This window comes from Stegostoma tigrinum, unplaced genomic scaffold (assembly GCF_030684315.1).
Source record: "Stegostoma tigrinum isolate sSteTig4 unplaced genomic scaffold, sSteTig4.hap1 scaffold_356, whole genome shotgun sequence".
NCBI classification, from domain to species: Eukaryota; Metazoa; Chordata; class Chondrichthyes; order Orectolobiformes; family Stegostomatidae; genus Stegostoma; species Stegostoma tigrinum.
Window position 1 is genome coordinate 80,001 of NW_026728284.1, and position 7,500 is coordinate 87,500.

Here is a 7,500-nt window from a genome sequence, read left to right on the forward strand (position 1 = left end):
ACTGTCGAACTTAATTCAGCTCAGAGTATCGAACACAAAAATCGCCAGACTGTCGAACTTAATTCAGCTCAGAGTATCGAACACAAAAATCGCCAGACTGTCGAACTTACCATGGGCTCAGAGTATCGAGTGTTAATCGCCCAGGTGTGTCGAACTTAAAATGGGCGGATTATCGAGTGTTTAATCGCCCGAGTGTCGAACTTAAAATGGGCGGATTATCGAGTGTTTAATCGCCCGAGTGTCGAACTTAAAATGGGCGGATTATCGAGTGTTTAATCGCCCGAGTGTCGAATGTCACGGCCAACATGTTCACAATTCGACAAAGCGTTCGAAAGTTCGACTATTAGCGTTCAAAAGTTCGACTGTTAGCGTTCAAAAGTTCGACAAAGTGTTCGCATGTTCGACAAAGTGTTCAAAATTCGACAAAGTGTTCGAAATTCGACAAAGTGTTCAAAATTCGACAAAGTGTTCAAAATTCGACAAAGTGTTCAAAATTCGACAAAGTGTTCAAAATCCGACCTCCGAGAGCTCTTTGGCATGCACACGAGTTCCAAATTGCCGCCCACCGTCTTTGGAACCGTTCCTCGGGCCCGTCTCAAAGTGGTCCCGAGCCGCCATTTTGTTCTAAAAAACGTGTTCCCGAAAATCTCCGGGTACCCCGCCAACCCCCCCGGCCGAAAATGACGAGTTGCACTTTGGGGGCGAATTTGAAATTTCAGTCCGACGATGAGGCACCGAAAGCCCGCAAACGGTACTCGGATCGTCCCCCTTGCCGACTTCCGTGATTTTTCAAAGTTAAAGTTTTCGGGCTGCGGACACTTTATTGCAACGGGGCAAGGCGCCGGGGCGAATTCCCACCCCTCCAGCGGGGCCCTGGAACTCCAACCCGGCGTGGATTTTCGGATTTTTCCCCTTCCCCACCGACTTTCCTCCGCTGACACTTAGAATTTTTTTTGACACTTAGAATTTTTTTTGACACTTAGAATTTTTTTGACACTTAGAATTTTTTTTGACACTTAGAATTTTTTTTGACACTTAGAATTTTTTTTGACACTTAGAATTTTTTTGACACTTAGAATTTTTTTGACACTTAGAATTTTTTTTGACACTTAGAATTTTTTTTGACACTTAGAATTTTTTTTGACACTTAGAATTTTTTTGACACTTAGAATTTTTTTTGACACTTAGAATTTTTTTTGACACTTAGAATTTTTTTTGACACTTAGAATTTTTTTGACACTTAGAATTTTTTTTGACACTTAGAATTTTTTTCTAAGTTTTTCCTTCTGGTTACTGACTTCCCTCGTCGGGCACGGGGATTTTCGACTTCCTCCTCCCGACCGAGGGGCCTCATTTTCGGGCATTTTCCTCAGATTTCCAAGCATTTTTAGACACTTTTCCCGACTTTTCCTGCTTACTGATTTCACACTTTTGGCCATTTTTATGCATTTTCCCGACTTTTCCTGCTTACTGATTTCACACTTTTGGCCATTTTTATGCATTTTCCCGACTTTTCCTGCTTACTGATTTCACACTTTTGGCCATTTTTAAGCATTTTCCTGGTTACTGATTTCACGCTTTTGGACATTTTCGGAGGTTCTGACGGCTTTTTCGCCTTACTGCTTCGGACATTTCGGGCACTTGGCTGACTTTTCCCGCTTACTCCTTCCGGGCTTTTACTCATTTTCGGAGGTTCTGACGGCTTTTTCGCCTTACTGCTTCGGACATTTCGGGCACTTGGCTGACTTTTCCCGCTTACTCCTTCCGGGCTTTTACTCATTTTCGGAGGTTCTGACGGCTTTTTCGCCTTACTGCTTCGGACATTTCGGGCACTTGGCTGACTTTTCCCGCTTACTCCTTCCGGGCTTTTACTCATTTTCGGAGGTTCTGACGGCTTTTTCGCCTTACTGCTTCGGACATTTCGGGCACTTGGCTGACTTTTCCCGCTTACTCCTTCCGGGCTTTTACTCATTTTCGGAGGTTCCGACGGCTTTTTCGCCTTACTGCTTCGGACATTTCGGGCACTTTGCTGACTTCTCCACCTTACTCCTTCCGGGCTTTTACTCATTTTCGGAGGTTCCGACGGCTTTTTCGCCTTACTGCTTCGGGCACTTTGCTGACCTTTTCCCGCTTACCCCTTTCAAGGTTTTGGACGTCTCCGGTCGGGTCCGCGCCCCTCGCCCGGGCCGGAACGCCTCCCCGCCGGCCGAGTTCCTCGGGGTCGCCCCCTCGCCAGGGAAAACCCGCTCCCCGCCGTCCCACAGCACTCCGACTCGGCCAGGCAGCCTCACGGGCACAGCGACTCCTGCCCACCTCGGGAACCGACGCCCCGCTCGGGCTCAGGCTCCGAAAAACCACCACAGCGGGGCAGCTACCCTCAATGCAGCCGAAATTCAAACTCCTCCCCTCCGAAAGGCGCGCCTCACCCGGCCACGGCCTCGGAACTGCTCCCCTTCCTCGGGATCGGCCCCTCGCCCGGGAAAACCCGCTCCCCGCCGTCCCACAGCACTCCGACTCGGCCAGGCAGCCTCACGGGCACAGCGACTCCTGCCCACCTCGGGAACCGACGCCCCGCTCGGGCTCAGGCTCCAAAAACCCACAACAGCGGGCAGCTACCCTCAATGCAGCCGAAATTCAAATTCCTCCCCTCCGAAAGGCGCGCCTCACCCGGCCACGGCCTCCAAATCGCTCCCCTTCCTCGGGATCGCCCCCTCGCCCGGGAAAACCCGCTCCCCGCCGTCCCACAGCACTCCGACTCGGCCAGGCAGCCTCACGGGCACAGCGACTCCTGCCCACCTCGGGAACCGACGCCCCGCTCGGGCTCAGGCTCCGAAAAACCACCACAGCGGGGCAGCTACCCTCAATGCAGCCGAAATTCAAATCCCTCCCCTTCGAGAGGCGCGCCTCACCCGGCCACGGCCTCCAAATCGCTCCCCTTAGGCGAAAATTAAGCCCCCGTGGCCGATAATACCCCTCCTTGATCGTGCACAAGGGCAGCTCCAAGTTGAACGGGCTCAGGCTCCAAAAACCCACAACAGCGGGCAGCTACCCTCAATGCAGCCGAAATTCAAATCCCTCCCCTTCGAGAGGCGCGCCTCACCCGGCCACGGCCTCCAAATCGCTCCCCTTAGGCGAAAATTAAGCCCCCGTGGCCGATAATACCCCTCCTTGATCGTGCACAAGGGCAGCTCCAAGTTGAACGGGCTCAGGCTCCGAAAAACCACCACAGCGGGGCAGCTACCCTCAATGCAGCCGAAATTCAAATCCCTCCCCTTCGAGAGGCGCGCCTCACCCGGCCACGGCCTCCAAATCGCTCCCCTTAGGCGAAAATTAAGCCCCCGTGGCCGATAATACCCCTCCTTGATCGTGCACAAGGGCAGCTCCAAGTTGAACGGGCTCAGGCTCCGAAAAACCCACAACAGCGGGCAGCTACCCTCAATGCAGCCGAAATTCAAATCCCTCCCCTTCGAGAGGCGCGCCTCACCCGGCCACGGCCTCCAAATCGCTCCCCTTAGGCGAAAATTAAGCCCCCGTGGCCGATAATACCCCTCCTTGATCGTGCACAAGGGCAGCTCCAAGTTGAACGGGCTCAGGCTCCAAAAACCCACAACAGCGGGCAGCTACCCTCAATGCAGCCGAAATTCAAATCCCTCCCCTTCGAAAGGCGCGCCTCACCCGGCCACGGCCTCCAAATCGCTCCCCTTAGGCGAAAATTAAGCCCCCGTGGCCGATAATACCCCTCCTTGATCGTGCACAAGGGCAGCTCCAAGTTGAACGGAGAAGTCAGTAACCAACCAAAAATAAGCTTGGTTACTGATTTCTCCCGTTGGTTACTGACTTCTCCCTTTGGTTACTGATTTCTCCCGTTGGTTACTCATTTCTCTTGTTGGTTACTGATTTCTCCCGTTGGTTACTGACTTCTCCCTTTGGTTACTGATTTCTCCCGTTGGTTACTGACTTCTCCCGTTGGTTACTCATTTCTCCCGTTGGTTACTCATTTCTCCCGTTGGTTACTCATTTCTCCTGTTGGTTACTGATTTCTTGGTTACTCATTTCTCTTCTTGGTTACTCATTTCTCCTGTTGGTTACTGATTTCTTGGTTACTCATTTCTCTTCTTGGTTACTCATTTCCCTTTCTGACACTTAGAATTTTTTTTGACACTTAGAATTCTTTTTGACACTTAGAATTTTTTTTGACACTTAGAATTTTTTTTGACACTTAGAATTTTTTTTGACACTTAGAATTTTTTTTGACACTTAGAATTTTTTTGACACTTAGAATTTTTTTTGACACTTAGAATTTTTTTTGACACTTAGAATTTTTTTTGACACTTAGAATTTTTTTTGACACTTAGAATTTTTTTGACACTTAGAATTTTTTTTGACACTTAGAATTTTTTTTGACACTTAGAATTTTTTTTGACACTTAGAATTTTTTTTGACACTTAGAATTTTTTTGACACTTAGAATTCTTTTTGACACTTAGAATTTTTTTTGACACTTAGAATTTTTTTTGACACTTAGAATTTTTTTTGACACTTAGAATTTTTTTCTAAGTTTTTCCTTCTGGTTACTGACTTCCCTCGTCGGGCACGGGGATTTTCGACTTCCTCCTCCCGACCGAGGGGCCTCATTTTCGGGCATTTTCCTCAGATTTCCAAGCATTTTTAGACACTTTTCCCGACTTTTCCTGCTTACTGATTTCACACTTTTGGCCATTTTTATGCATTTTCCCGACTTTTCCTGCTTACTGATTTCACACTTTTGGCCATTTTTATGCATTTTCCCGACTTTTCCTGCTTACTGATTTCACACTTTTGGCCATTTTTAAGCATTTTCCTGGTTACTGATTTCACGCTTTTGGACATTTTCGGAGGTTCTGACGGCTTTTTCGCCTTACTGCTTCGGACATTTCGGGCACTTGGCTGACTTTTCCCGCTTACTCCTTCCGGGCTTTTACTCATTTTCGGAGGTTCTGACGGCTTTTTCGCCTTACTGCTTCGGACATTTCGGGCACTTGGCTGACTTTTCCCGCTTACTCCTTCCGGGCTTTTACTCATTTTCGGAGGTTCTGACGGCTTTTTCGCCTTACTGCTTCGGACATTTCGGGCACTTGGCTGACTTTTCCCGCTTACTCCTTCCGGGCTTTTACTCATTTTCGGAGGTTCCGACGGCTTTTTCGCCTTACTGCTTCGGACATTTCGGGCACTTGGCTGACTTTTCCCGCTTACTCCTTCCGGGCTTTTACTCATTTTCGGAGGTTCCGACGGCTTTTTCGCCTTACTGCTTCGGACATTTCGGGCACTTTGCTGACTTCTCCACCTTACTCCTTCCGGGCTTTTACTCATTTTCGGAGGTTCCGACGGCTTTTTCGCCTTACTGCTTCGGGCACTTTGCTGACCTTTTCCCGCTTACCCCTTTCAAGGTTTTGGACGTCTCCGGTCGGGTCCGCGCCCCTCGCCCGGGCCGGAACGCCTCCCCGCCGGCCGAGTTCCTCGGGGTCGCCCCCTCGCCCGGGAAAAACCGCTCCCCGCCGTCCCACAGCACTCCGACTCGGCCAGGCAGCCTCACGGGCACAGCGACTCCTGCCCACCTCGGGAACCGACGCCCCGCTCGGGCTCAGGCTCCGAAAAACCACCACAGCGGGGCAGCTACCCTCAATGCAGCCGAAATTCAAACTCCTCCCCTCCGAAAGGCGCGCCTCACCCGGCCACGGCCTCGGAACTGCTCCCCTTCCTCGGGATCGGCCCCTCGCCCGGGAAAACCCGCTCCCCGCCGTCCCACAGCACTCCGACTCGGCCAGGCAGCCTCACGGGCACAGCGACTCCTGCCCACCTCGGGAACCGACGCCCCGCTCGGGCTCAGGCTCCAAAAACCCACAACAGCGGGCAGCTACCCTCAATGCAGCCGAAATTCAAATTCCTCCCCTCCGAAAGGCGCGCCTCACCCGGCCACGGCCTCCAAATCGCTCCCCTTCCTCGGGATCGCCCCCTCGCCCGGGAAAACCCGCTCCCCGCCGTCCCACAGCACTCCGACTCGGCCAGGCAGCCTCACGGGCACAGCGACTCCTGCCCACCTCGGGAACCGACGCCCCGCTCGGGCTCAGGCTCCGAAAAACCACCACAGCGGGGCAGCTACCCTCAATGCAGCCGAAATTCAAATCCCTCCCCTTCGAGAGGCGCGCCTCACCCGGCCACGGCCTCCAAATCGCTCCCCTTAGGCGAAAATTAAGCCCCCGTGGCCGATAATACCCCTCCTTGATCGTGCACAAGGGCAGCTCCAAGTTGAACGGGCTCAGGCTCCAAAAACCCACAACAGCGGGCAGCTACCCTCAATGCAGCCGAAATTCAAATCCCTCCCCTTCGAGAGGCGCGCCTCACCCGGCCACGGCCTCCAAATCGCTCCCCTTAGGCGAAAATTAAGCCCCCGTGGCCGATAATACCCCTCCTTGATCGTGCACAAGGGCAGCTCCAAGTTGAACGGAGAAGTCAGTAACCAACCAAAAATAAGCTTGGTTACTGATTTCTCCCGTTGGTTACTGACTTCTCCCTTTGGTTACTGATTTCTCCCGTTGGTTACTCATTTCTCTTGTTGGTTACTGATTTCTCCCGTTGGTTACTGACTTCTCCCTTTGGTTACTGATTTCTCCCGTTGGTTACTGACTTCTCCCGTTGGTTACTCATTTCTCCCGTTGGTTACTCATTTCTCCCGTTGGTTACTCATTTCTCCTGTTGGTTACTGATTTCTTGGTTACTCATTTCTCTTCTTGGTTACTCATTTCTCCTGTTGGTTACTGATTTCTTGGTTACTCATTTCTCTTCTTGGTTACTCATTTCCCTTTCTGACACTTAGAATTTTTTTTGACACTTAGAATTCTTTTTGACACTTAGAATTTTTTTTGACACTTAGAATTTTTTTTGACACTTAGAATTTTTTTTGACACTTAGAATTTTTTTTGACACTTAGAATTTTTTTGACACTTAGAATTTTTTTTGACACTTAGAATTTTTTTTGACACTTAGAATTTTTTTTGACACTTAGAATTTTTTTTGACACTTAGAATTTTTTTGACACTTAGAATTTTTTTTGACACTTAGAATTTTTTTTGACACTTAGAATTTTTTTTGACACTTAGAATTTTTTTTGACACTTAGAATTTTTTTGACACTTAGAATTCTTTTTGACACTTAGAATTTTTTTTGACACTTAGAATTTTTTTTGACACTTAGAATTTTTTTTGACACTTAGAATTTTTTTCTAAGTTTTTCCTTCTGGTTACTGACTTCCCTCGTCGGGCACGGGGATTTTCGACTTCCTCCTCCCGACCGAGGGGCCTCATTTTCGGGCATTTTCCTCAGATTTCCAAGCATTTTTAGACACTTTTCCCGACTTTTCCTGCTTACTGATTTCACACTTTTGGCCATTTTTATGCATTTTCCTGGTTACTGATTTCACGCTTTTGGACATTTTCGGAGGTTCCGACGGCTTTTTCGCCTTACT